This window comes from Callospermophilus lateralis, chromosome 1 (genome assembly GCF_048772815.1).
Source record: "Callospermophilus lateralis isolate mCalLat2 chromosome 1, mCalLat2.hap1, whole genome shotgun sequence".
In the NCBI taxonomy this organism is placed as follows: Eukaryota; Metazoa; Chordata; class Mammalia; order Rodentia; family Sciuridae; genus Callospermophilus; species Callospermophilus lateralis.
In genome coordinates this window covers 1,973,027-1,980,952 of record NC_135305.1, presented here as the reverse complement: position 1 = coordinate 1,980,952, position 7,926 = coordinate 1,973,027, and positions in this window count along the sequence as shown.

Below are 7,926 nucleotides of genomic sequence, written 5' to 3'. Positions count from 1 at the left end.
TGTGGGGTCCTGTGGCAGGGCAAAGCTCTTGAAGGGGCCAGAGGAGAGTTCAGACTGGACGAAACAGAAGATGCCAGCACACACCTGGTCAGTAGGTTCAGGGGTAATATGTTGTTTTTGGTTTTGTGCGGTTTTTTTGGTTTGTTTTTTTTCCTGAATCACTTGGGAGTTCTGTTATCATATCCTTTCACCCCAAGTGCTTCTCTGTGTATTTCCTAAGAACAAGAGCTTTCGCATCTGTAGCCAGAATAGTCACCAACTCAGTGCTGTGGATAGAAGGCCAAGTACCTCCCTTGGGCTTTCCTGCCTTTCCTGGTGGGCTGGATGCCCTTCCCGCTGCACCTCAGTGCGTCTCAGTTTACCCCACCTGTTACATCTGCCTTGATCAACTGTTAAAGTGTATGGAATTAAAAGGAAGCTATGTTTTGGGGATTTCATCCTTAGGGGTACTAGAAACAAGCTTTAATGTGTTAAAGTATGTACATAAAATCTATCTTCCAGGGGACTGTCTTCCAGGGCTCTCCATCGAATGCTTACTACCTGTCCCCTTGGAACTGGTAACCAGTGCGAGGGAGCACCCTGACCTTGCCCACATCAGGCACCTGGCTGCTGGGTCGCTTTGACAGGCATCTCTGGTTCTGAGTCAGGGTCTCAAGGATGTGTTCAGGTCACTCAGGCCTGCTGCCCTCTGAAGCTAGATGGGGGCTGGAGGAGCCATTTCCCAGCTGACCCCTGCTGGCATCTTGGCAAGAACACTGCCAGCCGGTTGGTGCCATGGGGCCCTCAGGGTTCTGTGTGAGGATCTCCACATGGCTCCCGGCAGCCTTCAGAACAGGGAGTCCCAGCCCAGGGCTGTTATGACCTGACTTGGGAATCCCAGGATGGAAGGGTGCCTTTGCAGTCTGCAAGACCCAGGCGGAGCCTGTTCCTCACCAGCTGCCCCTCATTGTTCTCCCTGGGCTCTTGCTGACCTGTGTGGGCTGGAAGAGCGCATCCACTCCTTTAGAGCTGTTCGCATTCTGCAGCCAAAGGCATCCCTCCCTGCAGTCCTCAGGTGGATTCTGGGTTCCTCTTTTATTTGGCTGTAAGCTAGGACTGTGGTCTGTCTTATATTAATTAGTTTTTTTGGTACTGGAAATTGAACCCAGGGGTGCTTGACCACTGAGTCACACCCCAGCCCCACCCTTTTTAATTTTATTTAAAGACAGGGTCTCACTGAGTTGCATTGGGCCTAAGTTCTTGAGGCTCAGCCTCCTGAGCCACTGGGATTTCAGATGTACTCTACTGTGCCTGGCTGTAATCTATTTTATTAAACCATGTTTTTGCACAGTTGACATAGGAAAAGCTCGATGTGTTTAATGTGTACAACTTTTTTTTATATATTTTTTTAGATGTTGATGGACCTTTATTTTATTCATTTATTTATATGCGATGCTGAGAATTGAACCCAGTGCCTCACACATGATAGGCAAGTGCTCTGCACTGAGCCACAACCCAGCCCAGCTAGAGTGTACAACTTGATGAGTTGGGATGAGTGTGTTCCCGTGCAGCCCCACCTCCTTGACTCCCAGGGGCGAACCCTTCCTCACAGCTTCCTCCTAGCCCTGCCACTGCCACCTTGGTGTGGGAGGGCACGGAGCAAGGCCCTCCCAGCAAAGAGGAAGTGCTGCCTGCGGCCCCCGCGGTCTGCACAGCCCAAGCCCCGTCCCTCTGACCTTCACCTGCCCTCCCCAGGCCCTGTAAGCACCACCTGTGCTTCAGGTTCCGCACGTAGGTGGGACCATACGGCACTGTCCTTCTGTGCCTGGCTTATTCCCTTAGTGTGGTGTCCTCGGGTCCTCTCGATGGCACCTCGTGTGCTGTGCCTGCTTTCCTTATCTGTCCCTCTGCAGTCTGCTGGGTGCCCCCTGGAGAGCAGGTGTCCCTCCAACCTGCCAGTTTCAGTTCCTTTGGATCTGCACCCAGGAGGGGTTCTGGTTCAATGTCTGAGGAACTTCCCTCCTGTTTTCCATATGGCTGCATGAATTTCCATCCCGCCCAGCTTGCACAAGGCTCCCCTTTTGTCTGCACCCTGGCCAACACTTGGTGTCTTTTGTTATTTTAGGAGCAGCCATTCAAACAGGTGTGAGGTGACAGCTCTGTGGTTTTGATTTGCATTTCCCTGACAACTAGTGTTGGCCAGCGCCTTTTCATAACCTGTGGGCCACTTGGTCTCTTCTCTAGAGAGATGCTTCTTCGGGTCCTTCGCCCAGTTTGTAGCAGCGTGTTCTGGGAAGGGACTGTTTGTTTTTCTGTTCGGTTGTATGAACCCTGGTGTACTTTGGATAGTAACTTATCAGTTGTCTGTGCTTTTAAATTCACTTCCCAAAACTCAACGGACATTTAGATCTTCACCCCATTTTGTGTGCTGACTCTGTGTGGTTTACAAGGGCCAGCTCAGTCTCCCGCCTGTGGACGTCCCCCGCTGCAGTGTGGATTCTCCCAGCAGCATTTACTGAAGCGCTCCTCTTTCCCCACCGAATGTGTGCTCTTGTCACCCACATGTCAGAGTGGTGGGCTGTGCCCAAGGGGCTTGTTCTCGCTTCTGTCCACTGGTCTGTTTATGCCAGGGTCATGCTGCCTGGTGGCCATGGTTGGTAACCAGCTTGAAGGCAGGACGCTGGTGCCTTCAGCGTTGTCCTCTCTCCAGCTTCGGCCCTCGGGACCTCGTGTGGTGCCCAGGCTAGTTTAGGGCTGTTTGTTGTACTTCTGTGGAAAACGCCGTTGGGATTTTGGTGGCGATGGCCTTGAGTCTGTGGGTTGCTTTGGGTCGTGTGGACATTTAACGGTTGTAATTCTTCCCACCCATGAACATCGTGGCCTTCTAGGTAGGTAATAGCTTTCCACTAATCTGTTTCTGCTTAAGTTTCCTTAATTGGTATTTTACACAAGTCTTTCAGCCTCCCTCCCTGGTTGAGTTTATACCTAAGTATTTTGTTCGTGTTCTTCAGTAGTTTTTGGATCGCTTGTTGATAGCCTGCCATTGAACAGCACGTGCTCAGTAGGTCTGACAAGTGCTGTGCATCCTCCTCCCCCGTCCCCAAGGGACTCTGCTCGACCTCCGGGTGAGGCACTGGTCCTCCTGGGCAGCGTCCAAGTCTGGGAAGACCGTGCTCCTTAGACCTCACTTCCCCTTTAATGGCAGGCTGAGGGGCTGAGGGTGCACAGCTGCAGGGTGTCTCCTCGTGGGTTTTCTCCCCTGGGTGCTGGAACCCCTCACCTAAGTGCCAGGCTCCCACAGATTCTTGTCAATGAGCAGTTGCCAAAATCAGTGGGGTGAGGGCTTGAGCTGTGGTTCCGCATCTCACTGACCTCTCTCTGTTCCAGAGTTGGCCTGTGCGTCAGCTCCTCTGGCCTAGAGGTGTCCTCGACATCCTTGAGCGGCATCTCCTTTTCTGGCTGAAGGTTCCAGGCCCCCTGTACTTTCTCAGCCCTGCCCGGAGGCGGCATTCCCACAACCGCCTCCCCTGGCAGTGCGCGGTGGTATTTAGAAACCAAGACGTGGGTGTCAGGCCACCCCTCATTCCTGGGTGTCACTCCCATTGGTCTCCTTTAGAGGACAGTTAGGAGAGGAACCATATGAGTCACATGTGACCCCCGCACATATGTACACATGCATCCACGTGTGGAAAGCCAAGTGCCCACCACTGACTCACCAGGCCAGCCTGCAGGCACTTACCAGCCTTTGCATGCACATGTGCATACCCCCTGGAGAGCCTGTCTCAGCACGTGGACACACGGACCTGTTTGCACAGTCCCAAGTACACAGGGCCGTGGTAGAACCGCTGGCCTCACAACTGTGAGGAGCCAGCAAGGGTGGTTCAGGACATGTTTGTGACTCTGTCCCGGTGCTTTTAGATGGCGATGAAGCCCTGTGCCAGTACCTCGGGCTCCTTGTGCCTGCGAAGCACAGAAAGTATCCTTTGTTTCTATTCCATGTGAGCCCACCCCCTCCTTCTGATTTGTGAATTGTGAGGTTTTGTTTCTTTTTTGGTACTGAGGATGAACTCGGGGACACTCAACTTCTGAGCCACATCTCCAGCTCTATTTTGTATTTATTCTCTAAAACTCTGAGTTGCTTAGCACTTCGCTTTTACTGAGGCTGACTTTGAACTTGCAATCCTCCTGCCTCAGCCTCCCAAACTGCTGGGATTACAGGCATGCGCCACTGCACCAGAGAATTGTGAGTTATTTTTGCCAAACCATTTCATGTCTGCTCCTTTTTTGTGTGTACAGTTGTAAAACCTTGGTTGCTTCTGACAAGATCCAGAATAGGGAACCTAAATTCCAGACACCCCATTTATCCATGAGCCCGGCAGGGTTTCTGCAGCGCTGTGCGAGTGTGGCTTCCTGGCGGGGGTAGGAGGTAAAAGCATGGGAGCCTGAGGTTGCAGCTCACCGCCCTGCCACCTGCCTGCCACTCTGCCCATCGCAGTGGGGTTTGCTGCAACCAAAGGAGGTGGAGATGCTTTGGGGATTCCAGTCCCACAGAACAGAAGTGATGCTACCACAGGGCTTTCCCAGCATTCTCTTGGTTGGACACCACCTGGCTCACCCCAGGCCAGGCTCTAACACTCCCCATCTCCCTGGGTCTTCCTGTCCTCTGGCCCAGCTGCGGCTGGCTGGACTGTGCCAGGCATGGCCCTCAGGCATGGAGTTGCAGGTCACCAGAACTCTGCCCACCACAGCACCCAGTGGGCCCGGGGTCCCAGAGCAATCAGGTGACCCCTGGATGTGGGCATAAGGAAGGGCTGCCCAGCAGGGACGCGAGGGAGGACACTGCACAAGCAGGAGCCCCAGGGTGGAGGGTGGAGGAGGCCGCTGCAGAACCACCAGTAGTGGCGGTCTGTAAGCGGCAGACTGTGTGTGGCCCCTCTGACCCAACCTCCTGGTGGGAGGACCTCTGAGGGCTCCAGGCCTGGCTTCCACACAATGAGGGTGGCCAGGTGTGGTGGCACTGCGAGCTGCAGAGGCACTGGATGTGCTGTCCGCTGGCCCTTCACCCTAGGTCTCTGCTGGAGGTGCTCTCCAACTCCACGGGCCCAGCGTCCCTGCAGCTGGCCCTGCAAGCAGGTCAGCCTCGTCTCCCCACTGCTCACTCCTTAACCTGAAGTCCCAAGAGCAGGTTTCCTGCCCTGGGTGCTGAGGAGGTGACAAGAGCCAGGGTGACTGCATCCTGCTTGAGAGCCAAACTCCCCTGGGGCTGTCAGAAAGACGACTCTGCTGGGTCCCCTGGAGAGGTACCCACCACCAAACCCTGCTGGGACAAATGCAGCACAAGGCAAGGTCCCCTGTCAGGTGGGAGCCACTCCTGCCATGAGGCGCCACTGGTGTGTCCCAGTGCGCCCACTGACAGTCCCTCCTGCGTCTCCCCCTTCCCCAAGTTCACGCTCAGCTGTAAATTCTGTGCCTGTTTGTGAGGCCACCATGTCCCTGAAGCACATCAGCTAAAGGTCCCCTGTGGAGGGCTGCACAGGGGAGGGTCCGTTTGTCCAGCTGGAGACCCACTGCGTCCCACCTGGTGAGTCCTGCTGCTCCTGCCGAGTTTAGAAGCTTGGTCCAACTCAGACAGGACATGTCCCATGGGAAGTGTGCCAAAAGGGGCCAGGAGCAGGGGTTCCCAACAGGGCAGAAGGAGAGCCACAGTTCCTCCAGGGGGTGCTGTGGAGGGCACGGTGAACAGGGAGAGCCAGGCGGCCACAGAGGCCTCCCACCCTGGGGCTGCCACCCTGGAGGGCGAGCCCACGGAGAAGGATTGGCAGAGGCAGGAGAGGAGCTTGGTGCTCTGGGAGGACTTCTCCCCCCACGCTGAGGAGTGAGGGGGTCTCCTTGACCAATCAAGCTGAGTTCAAAAACTGCTGGACAAAGGATGGCGGCTGGATCAACAAGGGCCAGGTGCTACTTCCTCTTGGCTCAGAGTCCAGTGGATACTGTCTTAGTCCGTCCTCTGACCCTGTAATGAGGCACCAGAGGCTGGGTGCTTATAAAGAAAAGAGGTTTATTCGGCTCACAGTTTGGGAGACTGCCAGCTTGAGACCAGCCTTTGGCTCTGGACAAAGACACCCTGGCTGCATTGCAACCTGGGAGAGGAGCAAAAGGGAAGCAGTACAGTGCTGGAGGGCCACACTGTGGAGTGGGTGCCTTGTATGTCCCATTTGTGGGAAAATTGCCTCCTAGGAGACAGCATTAGTCCGTCTTGCAGAAGCCCCACCACTTCAGCCTGGCCACAGGGGACTGTGGCACAGGAGCCCTGGGGAACCAGGGCAGTGCTCCTCGGAGGTGGGGGGCTGGCATGCCTCCCAGGAGGGGATCCAGGCCTGCAGATTTGGAGCAAGCCCATGTCAGTCTGAGGCCTGGAGCCCACAGAGTTGGGGGCTGGCAGCACTGGGAGCCCCTGCAGGAGAGTGTGGTTGCTGGTGCGAAGGACCCGTGCCTCTGGGTGCTTAGGTCCCGTGTGCATGCAGCCTCCGGGGTTAATAGAAGCCGGTGAGGCCCAGGTCTTCCTGAGAAGGTGATGTGGCAGGGCCCCGGGGCTTCTGTTTCTCTCACCCGCAGTCCCAGGCTGTGCTGGAGGTGAGGCTGGCCACAGGGGAGCTGCTCCCGAGTGGAGCTGGGCGCGGTGGAAAATGATGTCTGCTGCGGAGAGGAAGGTGACACGGCCCCAGGGTTCCGGCTGCAGCAACGGTTTTAGGAGCCCAGGGTGGGCTGCGTGTGCATCTGGAGGATAAAGCTACTGTGTCCCCTGGCAAGCGCCCAGAGCTGAGCAATCACGACCTTGAGACGTCCAGGGGACGGTGTGTGGCCTCCGCTGGCCTTGGCAGGCATTCGCCCACTTTCCCAGCCGTGTGGGGCAGTTTCTGGAGATGGCTACCTCCAGCAGGACATTGTCTTGATCCCTGCCCTTCCCGTCGGCCAGCTTTGGCAGCCACTCCTACCAGAGACACTGAGTGGGTAGCAGAAAAGACAAGCAGGCCGTCCTAAGACCACAGGTCACCCCTGTGGCCAGCTCTCCATGGGGAACCGCTGAGGACGGACAGTGTGTTTCAGGGAAAGGGGCTGGCCTTCCTTGCACGTGTTTGATTGGCCTGTTGTGCTTTCCACTGAGCACACCTGCTTGTACCTGTGCGTGTGTGTACAGTCACACTTGGGCTTCTTGGTGGACTCATTGGACAGGACAGTGCGGAGTCATTTAACTTGCCTTGTTGGCTAGATTTTTGAGACGGTTCACTGTGTTGCCCAGATGGGACTTGGATTCCTGGGCTCAGGTGACCCTCCTGCCTCAGCTTCCCCGTCAGCCTGCTCATCCTACCCGAGGACGCCCTCCACGGAGCCAGAGTGCTGTCCCACACTAGGAACCGCTATGTGGACTGACTCATGTCTGAGGGGCTCTCCAGCGAAGGCCACCCTGTACTGCAGCCACTTTCTGTGGCTGCCTTTCCTACAAGGGCATCACCAGGTTTAACTGCGCCTGCTGTGATTTCCCTCTCAGTATCGGCACAGCTACCCTCACCAGCACCGCACTTTTAAAATCGCCCACCACACGGGTTCCTTGAGGCCCTGGCCAGCCATCACTTGGGGTGGGTTGCGCGGGGCAGTGCAGTGGCAAGTGGCACTTCTGTGCTGGCCTGGGTGCTGAGCCTGGCGCTAGACCAGGGTGAGGCCAGCGGCCCTCTCTGCTGTGAAGGTCACTTTGCTTCTAGAAAGCGATATCCAGAGGTGGACGAAGATCTGCAGGTGGGGATTCCGTCACACGCCTGCTTTACTGGCTGCGTTTCGGGGAGACAAGCCTTCCCGCAGCCCTTCCCTTGCTCTCACCTGAACCTGACCTTCTTTGTCAGTGAGGCGGCCCCAGGGAGGCTGGTCGGGGCTGGCGAGGTGATCCTCCGG